Source organism: Diuraphis noxia, unplaced genomic scaffold, assembly GCF_037042655.1.
Source record: "Diuraphis noxia isolate RWA-SAM2 unplaced genomic scaffold, SU_Dnox_SAM2 contig0004, whole genome shotgun sequence".
Taxonomy (NCBI): Eukaryota; Metazoa; Arthropoda; class Insecta; order Hemiptera; family Aphididae; genus Diuraphis; species Diuraphis noxia.
The window spans coordinates 49,423,059-49,439,670 of record NW_028301714.1 but is presented as its reverse complement, the minus strand read 5'-3'; the positions used below and the strand labels follow the sequence as shown (position 1 = coordinate 49,439,670).

Below are 16,612 nucleotides of genomic sequence, written 5' to 3'. Positions count from 1 at the left end.
AGATAGCTTAACATGACAAGTAAATGATGACTAAGAAAATATGACCTGAATAATAAAAAAAACTGAACCAGTAACGCACGCCGCGATGCTACAACAGACAAGATCCAAGCCGATATCGGTATCATATATAGTAATAATATAATTAGAAATTGTACAACATTTTAATCATTGTAATACTTTTATACACTTTTAAAATATTACACATTTAAAAATTTTAGAAATTTAAATTTCTTTCATTACTTTAATTATTTTTTTTTGGAATATTGTAGGTAGCCAGGGTAGGTACAATGTTTCTGACGGTTACTATAGAAATCTAATTTCCTCTACAGCCAAAGAGACACAAATAATATTTGTAATATATAATATATTATATTTGTCACGTTTATCGTATACTTGTTGACTTGTTGTACATAAAATTCATGTTACACATGGCCATCAACAAATATTCGTGAATCTGCAATACGATGGTCGATGATTCTCGCCCATCAACCAAACTGAAATATGAAAAAATAGAGTTATACTACCTTGCCGGTTATACTCTTATACTTGTACCACTGTGGCTTCGAAGTGAACTATCGAAGTCTCGACACTATATTATACTCGTATACCTTTTTCATTATTTTATTATTAATATTAATTTTATTGTATTGCGGTGACAACGTTGATAAAAAAAAAAAAAATCAGCAATGTAAATAACCATATTATAGCGTAGCAGTGTGGTAGGTACCTAACCTATACGGGCTTCTAGTGTTGATACAATATATCATACTCGCATATTATTGTATAAAAATGTCATTATTATGCTCCTGCAGTGGCGATGCCGCCGTATGGCCGCGGTGGGTCTCTCGGGCCACCGACGGATCAGTATCTGTGCAGTGACGGCTTGGTGACAGTGACGACCACCGGCGCCGGGTCCTACATCCCATCCGTCTCTGTACCTGTCACTGCAGTGGCGGGTGGCAGCAGCACCGGTATATCTTCGACGGTGTTCTTGTTCGGATTTCGATGCGCGTGCACAATCATACTATACATAGGTACTTATTATTATTATTATTACACATGTACGATATGATACAGGTACCTGAAACATATACAACTATATATATATATATATATATATATATACTATATATATTGTATACTAGGATATAATAATGAATAATAACAAAGATCATTATTTTCGGTCCGTAGCACATTTATCACGCCACCGCCATCCAAGATAAAGACAAACGTAGAACGAGAGAGAAAAATATTATATTATTATTTGGACGGAAAGGGGAAAAACGCAATGTATATATTATATACATACCTATATATTATATATAACGTGTAATCTAGGACAGACGGGATGAAAATCAGAGATTGCGTTCACCTGGCGACTAAATAATACCGCGGGAGAAAGTATTATATTATAAACAACGGCATGTCGGCATGTGATTCCATATCGTGTCGTCGTCATCTCGATCTACGGTGGGAATAATACATCGATATTGATCGAACATAATGTTGTTATATGAAGATAAAAGTAGTAGCATACAAATAATTTGTTATTTAAAAGACGTCTTGAATAGTCACTGATAGGTGTAGCTGTATTAGAATATCTGCAGGATAACGACTCTGGAAATAAACATAGATGATATCCACAATACAATTTATATGTTAAACGGGTTTCAGACATTTTTCACAAGTTAAACTTACCTAATTTTGTCAAATAGTACAAAATACAAATTGTACAATGTAGGTGTAGGTAAAATGGAATCATTTTTTATCTCGATCGATACAGGTTTTCTCTCGTGTCAGTGAGTTAGTTATACCTACGATGTTGCCATCATGTAAGTGAATATAACTATATATATATATATTATTAGTATAATGTTAAATTGTTTATTTAAGCAATATCTATATGTACCATAACATTTTTGAAGCATATTATCTACGATTCTTTTTTGAATATTGTTAATGGACCACGGGAATATTAAAAAAATGGCAAATTATTTCGAGTTATAAATTTATAAAAAAAAATTGTCTGTGATAAATATTAAAGATAAATTGGTGCGATTTTTTTTGTAAGTATTCAAAATTCAAATTTGGATGTAAATAATTCTTAAAACCAAAAATGCCGATTTTAGTTAATTTTTTAGAGTACCTACATCGTATGCAGTAGCCTGATAGTAATATAAATTACTTTATTTACAAAAATATTAAACAATTTACTTAGTTATAGGCTGACAGACCGTCTATTTGCTCAGAATATTTTTTCATATGCAATAATTATTTGCCTCTCTTTAGTCTCTATAAACACCTCATGTACAGCAGAACGTTACCCATCACTATTTAATGTTATAATTATTTGCATTTAATCAATTTAATAAACTTATAGATTTTGATATTTTATTAAGTATAATAATTAGTCTAAAGACTCTATTTTAAATATTAGTTTATGGCCTATGTACCTAAAACAACTTACGAAAGGATACATGAAAACGGGTTTTTATCCGTTGATTGATAATCAAACGGCTTGGCTGATACAGAAAGTACCGTGCAGTCCACCGATCGTGAGATAATATTATATAAATACCGTTTGTGGTTTGATCGAGAGTTAAGCTGGACTTCAGTCCACGAGTTAAGCCACGTTCGTCAGTAGAGTCGAGTGTGTGACTTATATCGAACCCTGTATGGCCATTGTAATCATAGTATCATTCACTAAACATAATCTGCCTACAGAGAATGTCTAGAGTTGGAGTGAGCTAAACTTTTGGACTCAAGACACGATGCACTTCGATAGACGAGGTAAAGCTGTGAGCTCGGATTTAGAATGTACTTCACTGGCTTCGAGAAAAACTATCAGCAACCACCGTAATTTTCTTTTCATCAGAAAATCAGAAAATATCGTAATGGTCACATATTTAATATGAAACTAACAAAATATTGATAATACGTTACAACCTACTACAGGTCTTGCATGTAGACAGTGCAGGGAACATGGCCACTTGATTTGCAGAGAAATACGTGCGAGGTCGTTGCTACCTTTATCATAACATATATAAGTACGCCTGTTATGCCATAAGTCACATTTTCGATGTTCAATTCGTTTCATTATCTATAATACACAAGTGCGTGTGGTGTCTGATGTTTCGCTATCGATGTACTGATGTACTAACGTGCGGCTGACGAGTTGTGGCTATTATGGTTATTAAGTTTTTGTGTACCTACTACTGCAGTACTCATTATAAATTTATAGTACAGTATTATACACAGTGGCGCCCAGACGGGTTAGCAAGGAATGCAACTGCATGTGTTCTCGAGGGGGGTGGGTGTGTACTACTGCAGGTTTCACAGGGAAATTAAAAAAATTATAACATAAACTATAGTCTACACTAATTGATTTCTTTGAATTACAGTGAATAATAAGTGAAAATATTTATTATAAATAAAAAATTGGGTGGGTGGGTGGCTAACTTTTTTTTAACTGGATGTGCGCCTCTGATTATATACAACTGACAATAATTTCAAACGATGCTATATGTTGCTGTGGGTGGATGTTTATCGTTAGCTTATAATCAATAATTTATTATAAACATTATAACATAAAAATTCACTACGGCACACTGCAGCACGCATTTCGTGATTCGGTACTGGACATCGATTTCAATCGATGCTTCGGGGTCATCAAAAGCTTGTTGTTTTCCGTATATTTGTGGTCTCAGTTCTCTATTTCATGTCACGACATATTTATTTCGATTTCGTACGGCCGCTTAAGCTGCAACTGCGGATCCTTTGATATCGATTTCACGATTTCAGGACCCCGCAATCTACATTTGGACGACGAACAGTACGGGCCTGAAATATTAATTAAAATGTTCAAGTTGGATCCAAATATTAATATAACGCATTATTAACAATCTTTACAAGTGAAATTAAATATATATAACTATGTAATAATAATATAATATAATGAGATACTACGATACAGTTGAATGCAAATTGCTCTAAATTTGATGTGGGCAATATTTATCCTCAAAATTAAAATTTTTGAAAACTTAGGCTAACAGACAACAGTAGTTGAATCCCATTTGCTCATCCATTCACAATTCAGCACATATCCAAGTGTTTTCTTGTGAACTATATATATTTTAAAATATTTCATTTTTAGGTTTTTAGTATTATAGTTAGTATAGTTACCTATACAACTTTTATAAGTTATTCGTACTGTGTAAACTCGGGAACCCAACACAGCCGCTATATATTATTATTGATTCGTGGGCTGCAGATTATACATACGTATAGGTATTATTTTATGTAATAAATTATAATCTATAAATGACGCTATATAGTGTTTTTATGACTTTTATGAGTATCTGCTACTTAACATGGCTTATGTTATATAAAACATAAAATGTACAATATCACGAATTTGCAGAGGAATAATATAACATTGTATACATTATATATCATGTACCTAAATATATATAGCAATGTACCTATAGGGTTTATAGCGACAATACATCATTATTATAGGTAGCTGGATAAGTAATTACTTTATAATAACGAATGAAAATATATTATGTAAATCAAATATGTCAGTTATAACGACCTCTGTTGGCGCCTTGGTCAGGTACGTACATTTGTACAAACGCGGTGGAGGTATCGGTGTCGACCATGGTAGTGTATTATAGTTAGTATAGTAGTAGATACAATTATAGTTATATACTGTTATATGTAGAATACAACTCTAGCTTACCAACCTGTATTAATTATTATACAAATATATTACCACGGTAGTGGTGTATAAGACACTAGGTACATATTATATTCGCAGTCGTCGCCTGCCGTGCCACATAATAGTGTGTTACGTCGTATAGTATATAGGTATACAGTCGTGGACGCGAGCAGTCGGTCGGAAGTAATTGGTTGGGACCAAGCGGCCAATGGTGGACCCGGTCTAACGAACCCCGCGCTCTTCTGCCGCGAAGGAATACTGATGATATTATTTATAATTATTATGTATATTGTTATATTAACATGGTATAATAATATCATGATTATGATTATATTATTATTATTACGCGTACAATCTACATATCCATTTCTGCGCGTGCGCCTAGAGAAATGAAAGATGCAGCAGCGTCATCTGGACCATATAAATCGTGTATGTATATATAAGCAGGTACAACGTATGGTTGTATATTATTAAATAGTTATTAGAATATAATAATACATATATACATCATAGGATATAGGTCGTGTAGGATAAACGAGCGTACGGATAAATTAAATATAGATAGGTATATATATATACGATATAAATAATATACTCGCGCATTTTGTGTTATTATTAAAATATTCATATATATTAATGTTATACTATATGGGTAGACATAGAACTCGTAGAAACCAGCATTATGCTTCACATGACTGTAAAATATATTACTACAGAATTTAAATATAATTACGCTTTACATCGTGGTGTAATACATATATGGCAAAATACATGTAAGCATAACTATGTGGTTATATATATTGTTTTAAATCAAACGTTAGCTATTTTAACAAAATATATATATATATATATATATTGTATTATATATATTGTGCGTACTGCAATAATAATGGGAGAGGATTTTTTGTTACACATAATTTATATTTCTCCATAGTTCGATTAAACCAAAATTCATTACTGTATTATATTTTTTAATGATATTAAGCTTATGTTAATGTATATGTAACAATTGAAACCTGAAAAAACTAAAAAGTACGTAAAAAACTCAAAACTATCTATAACTAATATATTAGATATATTATAATTTTTCATTAAAATATGTGCATACATTTCTTCGAAAATACATTATTATAATATTAGCATTTTTCACACGTGACAATTTAACAACTATAACTGCATGTAATTGCATTTAACTGTATTTAATTGCTTTAGTTTTAAAATAATATAGGCAGTAATAATAAATATTTATCTATTTAGTTCGAATTTGTAAATTTTGTTTGAGTAAATATAATTAAGAAATAAAGTATGAAGTATTATAAAGGTACCTAATAGATAAATATTACATCTATATTTTTGTTTGTATAATTCTTTTTAAGGACTATTAATTACTATCTTATTTAGTACATAGTACGTAGACAGGGCGGGTATCCTTGAGGGCTGCTATAAGTCTAGTGGTGCGTCCCTCACCCAAATCCATATTTATAAAAAAATGTGTATTGTTAAAAAAATTACAAATAAAAAAATCATATTATAATATCAACTATTATACGACACGCACAAGTATGAAGATAAAGCCATACAGCTATGACGCTATATATATACAATGTACCTGCTTTCTATATTATTAAGAACCTATAAGACTATAAAATATAAACTATATATATATTAATAATGATATGAAACTAATGTGATATTTTATTATGTTCAAAACATGAATTGTGTAGCACACATTTCTACACGAATTACGGGAATCGGGAATTACCAATAAGATATTATCTTGATCAGAATTGTTATAATCATACTCTATAAATAATTTTTTTGTTAAAAAGTGTAAAATTATAACTTGGCCCCCTCCCAACCAAGGCTCTGGAGCCGACCCTGCATATTCAGAATTTGGATAAATTCATTGTTCAATTTAAAACATATGGATGAACCTAATTAAATGGGCAATCACACTGTACCTACTATAGATATTGTACGAATATGAAAATAATATATTAATAATAAATTGTAATAATAAATAATGAATGATAGCTCTCCGGTAAAATACACTACTGCATATATTATCATATTTATCTGGGATAAACATGGAAAATTGAACCGTCAAAATGTCAAATTACATCTTACACCAGACTATACTCAATCCACCACCAACAAATGGCGGTGATACCAAAACTGCTCATACCTTTATACAATATTATCATGCTTAACACACATCCTCACATTATTTTCAAATTAAATAGTTGCTATATATTGTATATATATCATAATACTATATATATTATAAAATATTATAATATAAAGTTATACATTTAAATTTATGACCTAGTTTTCTTCGTTTATTATTGTGTATAGCTATTATAACTTCCATATATTTATAGTTATTATATGTACCACTATGTCACATAGGCATACCTATGTGTAATCATTGAAAATAGTACCTACCTATATTAGTTATAATATTATTTAGTTATGTTATGTTTCTTTGTATACAAATTGTAAAAAAATTAAAAAAAAATTTGAAGTACCTATCAATGTTTATTGTACATAATATAATATATTCGCATTCATTAAAACACAAATATAAAATAATAACGTGGAAATAGTCACGTGAAATATAGGATCAAAGGTTTATAAGTATAGTCGTATAGGTATACACGTCGTGCGGTGAATATCTAAGAACCAAGCTTGCTTTAATGCTGTTGCTGTTTAAAATATGTTTGTCGAGCTGGTACTTACATTATACATATCTTTTATATTCATGTTTGACATACATATGTTTGATACACTCCTATCGTTTTTGAATTATTATGTCGTTTGAAATTTGTCTGTATAAAAAACAATTATTATTAATATTTTGCTGTGTGCGCAGTTATATAATATTTTCAAGTATGGTTATTTGTTTCAAGTAGGTATATAACAAAAAATTGTAATATGATTTATAATAATATGGAAATCTAAAAAAAGAATATGAACATTTTGATTTTTTGATTAAAAATAATTAAAAATTATATATTTTATATTTTTATGCCACTTTTCTTAATTATACTACAAATGCTACACGTCATAAACTGCATACATCGACACACCGTGGAATCATAGCCCAATTGAACTAAAGTTATAATATTTTCTAATATAGGACCGTGATCATTTGGATAAAAAGTTATTGATTAAATCACCATAAAATTTTATAATTTATTCTCAGCTTTAATAAACAAAATTTAAATAAATATATTTTAATGTACTATACAAAAAAGTTAATATTTACATTGACAAAAAGTAGTAAACGTAATTTAAAATCTAAAATGACCCACAGTTTGTTAATATTTTAAATACATTATGATATTTTAATTTTTATTATTTTATTCCAAATTCGCATAATGTATGTAACATGACTAATGTAATAATATAAAATAAATGCATTTATAATAATTTAACTTGCATTAGCCTATCTAAATGATTAGCCTATTTTAAAAACAAAATACAAGTATTTGTATTACTAAAACTAAAAAATAAATTTGCAAAAAATTATCTCATCTATTCTAAATCATCAGCATTTAGTAATCTTATTTTATTTTTTGTTGTTGACTGAACGAGTGCACCTATACAGACACAGCATATATATATATATTATTATTTAATATATTTTAGGTGTACGTCAATAAATTCATAAAACATTAAAAATATTTTTTTTTTAATGTGTAATATTAATATAGGTATGTTATTATAACCACGTCTGAGTAAATGTTTAATGTCAAAATGGCGGTTAAACGGTAATTATATTATACATTTATAAAAGGTATGTATTTCCCCTTGTTTCCCACTAAGAATTAACGGTCTTTAATGTGGTACATGTCGGGGTCGTAGAAATCGTGCGCGTTGAAGATATCTTGGAAGCCGTTTAGTGTTTACATTAGGGGTGTCCAAACAATATTTCCTAGCCACCTGGTTCCTATAATTTTATACGAACTGCAGCTACCTGCAGGCCGTGAATATCAATTAAACACTTTTAAGCCTGTGTGCTGTGAGTATCTATATTAAAATCACTGACGTGTTTTGAATTTGCTTAATTTAATTTGATTACCTATTTAATATTATACGGTGGATATACTTTTATAAAAATCTGATCCCGTTCAGTTTAAGTATACCTATGTACCTATTGTACCTATATATTGATATGTATATATATATTGATATTGGTACCTATATGGCTATATAATGATTGCATGCGAGTGCATATTATAAAATATATAAATATGGATATTATATTATTATTTTATATATACTTTAATATACTGAATTGATTTAATTATGTACAGAGCATTTGTATTTGTCGACATTACATACAATATTACTAAAATGTAGTTTAGCGTTGTGCAGGTATATATTTTAAATATATCTATAATAATATATTTGTATGAATATTTATTAATTTAGCTTACGGATAATTTACAGTACATATAATTTTAACAAAAAATTAATTATCAAACTTAAACGTTTTTTTTAAGTTACATTATAATATATCGAGGACGAAGTAAAACATTTTTTTTTTTTTATATTATAGCTAAAGTCTGATTTGGTGAGAGTAGAAAGCGAAGGCATATAATAGGTACAGTAATATCTCAAACTTATACTATATATACATATAAACAATTTATAATAATACATACTAATATAGGTACTAATTACTAAAATACTGTAGCATAATGTCAGCGTTTATTATACACGTTCCTTGCGACTCACGAATTCCGAATAATTTGTCCGTCGGAAATGTACCGTGGTTAACACACGCTGGCTGGTCGACAATATCTATTATACACACACTACTTTTGTAGCAGTATGCTTTTATCATACTTTTATAGGCCATATACGTCATGATCATTTTAATGCACTAAAAATTCTGGTTCAAATAAAGAAAAACAAAATCGTTTAAATATTAGTAGGTATATTATAATATTATATGTGTACGCTCCAGTTAATTCTTGTGGTGTGGACGGTGCTTAATACGCGTGTATTATATATATAACTACATAAATATAGAGGCACATATTATATACGTATGTGCATAGTCAATGCAACAACATTGGCAATAGGAGGATTTTGGTTTCGCCGAGGAGCGTGTTACGTGTCATCAACTTGTTTATTATAATGAACCTATATAACGACTATAATATTACATAATATTATATATAGGTATCTAACAATATTAGTACCTATATAGTCTTATCAACCATCATAACTATTGTATATCAGTTACCCGCGACCGGAGTGTAGTATAGATCGTATTGATGCATATACAAAATATATATATGTATATAATATTTGTGAAGACTGGCCTCAAACCTTCAAGAACATTTATCGGAGTCACTCGGTAAAAACAGTTCTTCACTTTCAGCTACCATCAAGTTCATCATAGAGGCAGAACTACAAAATAAAATATGAAAATTGTAAATAATATAGTTGTCAATAATGTAATCTCAACCCAATGAAATTAAAATTTTGTAACCCAATGGCCTACATCGCCGAGGGTATATTTCGTTTAATAAAAAAAATAAAAAATATTTGTGACTTAATGAATGAATATCACTATATAACTACCACATACATACTACATAGTTATGATATATATATATATTAAGGGTGGGGTCATCGTCTTTTAACAGTATCATTAAAATCCGCAAGAATAAAATTAATTTGCTTTTATTAATATGTATTATTAAACACTTTTATAAAATCGGAAGTACTCTTTACTTATATTATTATAGAAATAAATGGTGTTAAGAAAATCGTTCTGTTCACCACTTTAAATGAACTATTAGCTATTATAATATTTAATCTGGTCTATACACTCTACATATTGTAATAGGTATAAAAATAAATAATATCTTAATATTTTTATTTATGATGGTTTAATATTTGTCATAGGATATGCTTGCATTTCGTTCATATATAGCACGTTTATGTTTACCGATAATTTTGTAATTTCGACAAAAAAGAATATAATACAGTTTTGGCTTTATATTGAATTCGATAAACATTCCTATAAAATAATAAATTTTTTTTTGATTCTTACATGGTTTTAAAAAATTTTATTATACATTGGTATAAAGTAAATATAGGTATTTAATTTTTTTTCAATAAGACTGCTATAGACAGTAATAAAAATTGTACTATTTATACAATTTTAATTGTTTGATGGTTGAATACTTTAATATTGTATATTTTTAAACTTTGGTGCATCTACTCGTATTGAAAAATAACTCATCACGAATAATTGTACTTTGAAAATATAATAAATTAAAAATATTATTTCGTGGAACAATAGTATATTTATGATTATTTTAGCAGAAGGTAAATAAAACGAAAAAACTATAAAGGTGATTAACAAAAAAATATAAAACGCAAATAAATCAAATTCGACAGATTCAATAGTAAAATAACTTTTTTTCGTTGTTAAAAAACCGGTAAAAACAATCTATATTCGTTTATAAAACAAAGTATAATGAAATCGCATTAAATATTTGCTTATACAGATAAAACTCAATACTATGGAAAATGGCATACTTAGGCAAACTCAAAAACTTTTTAATGATCATTTTAGTAAAATGTTCTCATCAACGATGATGGTCTCGGCGGGTTTTCTGAGAAATAAATATTATACTCATTATACTTATACATCGTAGCCCATATAGGTATAAAATATAAAATATTATATAGGTACCTACTGAAGAATTTTTTCTTTCGCAAAACGTTCAAGAGCTATTATTATTCAGAAGCTTTACAATTTCATTTATTTAATATTTTTATTTATTTTTTGATCTAAGGCAAAAAATATTTTAAATATGAAAAAATAAAGAATTTTTTACTAGTAGTTTATTATACAACTACTGAATAATTTACAAGGATATATAGGATATTAACAAAGCCCAATTCAATATAAGTTGTGTACACTTTTTTATAAAAGTTTTTAACTGTGAAATAATTGCTCTTGTAGCTATAGGTACTATATAAAGTACATTAGTACAATTACCTGCAACATAGATGTCATAGATTAAAATTTTAATAAATTTAGTACTCATATAATTACATAATTGATTAATATGAATATATAATTATAAATAGTAATAATGGCACATTAAAGTATAGACATTACCAAATTGGAACCTTTTTTCTTCATTTTTAACTGACACGGAAGCAATGCGAAAGCAGTTCCCGCGGCGCCGCTATCGTTTATTGACTATTATATCAATGTATATATAGGTACAAAAGGGTAGACGGGACAGCCCCCCAACTTACCCCCATTCATGAATTTTTAAAATTGTACATTTTGCCACATTGGAACCTATATTTATGAACTTAAACATAATTTAAAAAACTAATTTTTCATATACATTTATATGAATAATTTTTTTTAGGAGAAACTCGCGACAACATATAGACCATTGGGTGTGGGGTTGTGCTGTAGTGGTTATTTCTGTGTGTTTGTAAGTTTTTAAATTGGCAGGGTTGTGGTTGTAACACGTATTCGTGTATCTGTGGTAAAGATATGTCACTAAAAATCCCGGGTGGTCACTCATCCAGAAACTAGCAACTGTGGCCGGTATACGTACAGTGTGTTTCCGCAGATTGAGTGTACGACCACGCCTCACCAAGCCACATGAATAATTTTTTAACTATAAAAATATATAAATTTATCGTTCTAAATATATTTAATAATAATTAAATAATTAAATATTTTGTGGTTAATTTTAACCTTTAATATAAGGTAATAAGTTTATAATTTACTGTTATTTTTTCGAGCTTAAATAGATCTTTTTGTTTTTCTAATTTTACAATATTTTTTTATTTGTAAATCTGTATTCTGAAACTTTATATATAAATTAATATTTAATTGTAATAATCATTGAATAGATACAAACAATTTTAATGAGATTTTGAAACGTACCTATATGATAAATATTATATACGAAAGCATATTATCATTTTCCACAAGACATAAAATACCTATAAATGAATAAATAAAAAAACATATATTATATCGACTATAGTTATACTGTTTACAGAATCTTCGGGGATATAGGTGGGTAGCTATTGCAGTAGGACTATTTCTTCGTTGCCCGCGAGTGCTGAATCCCACAGGAGACTGAAGTACTTATCATCTTATATAGAAAATAGGAAAAAGCAAAAAAAGTTATAACGCTATATTGCTACAATATATAAATATAGATACAAATGTTATATAGATCAAATCAAAATACTATAATATAATATGTGGTCGTATAATAATAATAATAATATACGAACGGGGTAATATATGTAATGCGTTTATCGGTCGTCGCGCGCGTGTACATATCACATATTATTATAATAATATTACCTATATTATTATTACAGTGAGAATGCGGCGGCGCATACGACCAGGACCACCACGGCGTACGGTGTTCGGCTTCGGCAGGGACGTCGCCCCCTCTTCCCCTCACTTCGGCCTTTCACTTGGCACTCCTGCAACCCTACCACCGATCATCATCCCCGCACAGCCGTCACCCAACGCCGCAAACCAACAACCACCACACATCTTTGGCCGGGGTGGGAGAGTTAGGGGGAATCCGACTGCCGACGACGCCGAATATAGGAGGACGCTCCGCCCACCGGGCCGGTTCGCGGTGGAACGGATGGGGCAGGGGGTCGGCGGCGGGGCGTGGAGTCTGCGTAGGGCGCGCGACCACCGCCGCCACCGCCGCCGAGTCGCGACTCGCGAGTATTGCCGCCGAGACGCCACCGCGGACGAGACGAACGCAGTCGTGTGGATCGAACCGTACGACGCGCGCGCGCTCACATACATATAGACGTACGGTATACACACAACACGGCACGCACCACCCGGCGGAAAAACGCGAGAACACTGTATCACGCGCGCCGCCGAGACCGCGACGTGCCCGTACACACGCATACACGACCAACACTCGGCCGGTCCCAGCGTATCGGTTGATCGCCTTCGATCTATCGGCGCCATCCGACCAAGGATCTCCGCCATCGACGGTCGCTGCACGCGTCTACCTGTGTAAACGCCGCGTCGTTTTGCGTCACGCGAACGGTTTTTTCGGTTTTTCTTTTCGTTTCGTCGGTGGTATTCCGCTTTTCCAAGTTCGGACGGTCACGAGTAAAATAAATAGTCGCCACACGTCACTACATCGTAGTATTATAATATAATCGTGTAATATAATATTCCGTCGGATTTTTTTTTATTTTCGTGTGTATAACCATCGGAGTTGTCGGACAATTCCGCGCGCCAATATTTAATAACGGTGCGATATAATAATTTAATATAGTATTATGATCGGTTCGGCGGCGGTGCAGCAGGATTATTCGTAACCGCGAACGGCTACAACGGCACCTTCGTATGCGCTGAGCCACAGACGCACGACCAACCCAACGGACCTTAATCGGTAAGTGGTGATCTCGGCGTTTTAGTACACGTCGCTGTCATGTATCATGATTAATTAATTAACATCTTAAGTAGGCTAATAATATTAAATGATATAGGTACACAGTACACTTATTATATAGATAATACATGTAGATTTCATACACACGCTAATTTCTCATAAGTCTCACCACGAGGCCGCCGCGGTCGAGAGTACAAAAACAGAAACTATAAAATATACTATAAATCGTCTATTAGCTATTTGCACACTGAATCGATCGAATGGTGTCAATGAAAATGTATTAAAAAGATAATGATTTATAAAAAAAATTATAATTTGTTTTCATAATATAAATATGTACACCTAGGCTACAAGCAAAATATTATATAACCCTTATATTTTACGTGTACCTACATTAGTTATGCGCATAATTTTATATTAAAAACATTTCTAATACGTTTATGTTATGATGCACTTAATAATCAGTAATCACACAAATAAAACTAAATTAATGAAAACAGTAAAAGCACATATTATGTATAATATATTATAAATTCTAAGACGATAATAATGTTATAATAGTCACCTGGTCACCCACATTAATGTTATGTTTTAAGAATTAAACAGTATAGTAATTAATGTTTTCATCACGAATTGAATTATTCGCATGTATACATAAATAGGTAGTCTGTCTTTTAAAATATTTCTTATCGGAAATTACACCAAATAATATTAATTAATACAAAATAATAAATGATATAAATACAACTTTATCATTCTCATATAATTAGGAAGTGGCATATGAATGATTATCTCAATCAGTCTAGACATAATGTCTGCAACCTTAGACAAACTACATATCACTATATTAGCTACCTACTATAAAATATGATATATCTAATAAGTACCTAATAATATCCCATGCAAAAAATTAAGCGTCTAATTGCCAACTAATATTATTGTTATTATCAATGTGCGTACTAATTTTGAAGAATGTTTACACAACTTTCTGTTTCTAACTTTTATCGCTTATCGTAAATGATAGGAAATCTATAAAAAGTGCAAATGTGCAACGCATTATCATATCAAAATATTATTAATTATTTTTTAAATTCCTAAGTAATAATTTTACTAAATATTTAATAATTTATTAAAACATAAATGCAAGTATATTTCTAATTATCAACAGTAATTTAGCAACCTGTATTTTTCATGTAGGTTTATTGTATTTTATCATATGATATATCGAAGTACCATTTAAAATAATATTACTCATCTAATATGTGTCGTGTGATGTAAGTCTATATAGCCTATAAGAATAGACTATTTATTAGTAGTAAGTTTCACGAACTTCAATATTATTTTGCGATTAATGTGTGCCGTGTGTTATACATACAAATTTTTTTTATAAATATTAGGTAATTTATTATGACTTTAAATAATATAAAATGAAAATGAAAAAAAAATTAATATACGGCTGTACCTACAATTAAATTACAATATATTTTAACTGATAGGTATTTTATATTTTATGGTTTAATAATAATCAATTATAAGTGATCATAATTAAATATTTTGTAGCTAAATGAAATTTTATTTCACCAGTTTCAATGTTTTTATTTTATAAGTACCTAAAAATAAACAAGCAACTTTTGCATATAGATTGGAATATTTTATACTATTTGATAATTTATTTAAGACTTTTAACTAATAATTAATTGAGTCTAAAATAATTTAAATGATTTCATATTAACTATTTTTTTTAAATTAATAATATTACTATCATATTTTCAATGTCTTAAATAATTAAATTTTAAGTAGTAGAAAAAAATTGTACTTTCCTTGTACCTATATTGTATTCAACATTTGGAGATTTAATTCCATTTCGGCTTGGTTTTTAGCATAAATTAATTTGCGGAACTGTAAGGTTCGTTATAAATTTAAAAACTACGAACACTTTAATTGTAAATTGTTTTATAGGCGTAATATTTATAAATGTATAATAGGTATATCAGCGTGTATATTATCTTAAATCTAAATATTATATGTAAAATTAAATGTTCATTTCGATGAGGTTTATAGACTTGGTAACTACCTACTGAACCAATTACCTAGCACAAAATGTGCACACAAAATATTCCTTGGAATTTCGGGAGGGTTTATAGCTGCATTTTATATCCCTGTTTGGTTAATATAATATACTCGCGTGAATTTAGATTTAGTTTAAACAATCGAAAAAAATGTTATTGTAATTTCAGAGATTGCTTTTTTAGAGATGCCAGAAAAGTTTAAAGTAGTATTTCACAACCTTTATATTATGGCGGTACAATTAAAATATTTCATACTTTATAAAACATATTAGAATTTTTTAGAATGATTTTCTGATTTATCTTTAAAACTTGTCAAGGAATTTAGATGAAGTGAATAGTTTTTTTGTTGTTTTTAAATTATCTTTATCTGTATTCTA

At 29.8% G+C, this 16,612-nt stretch overlaps 1 protein-coding gene across 3 annotated transcripts in view; it reads left to right on the top strand.

Annotated features, from left to right (window-relative positions):
- Nucleotides 1-13,477: 13,477 nt before the first annotated feature.
- The window catches only part of LOC107163459 (paired box protein Pax-6-like), a 46,945-nt gene continuing 43,810 nt past the window's right edge, over nt 13,478-16,612 (top strand). Inside the window, exon 1 of one of the 3 annotated variants that reach the window (XM_089225207.1) lies at nt 13,478-14,166. The gene's annotated coding sequence lies outside the window, so the exon portion shown is untranslated. The remainder of the gene's footprint in view (nt 14,167-16,612) is intronic. The other 2 variants (XM_089225205.1, XM_089225206.1) reach the window with 2 other exon arrangements.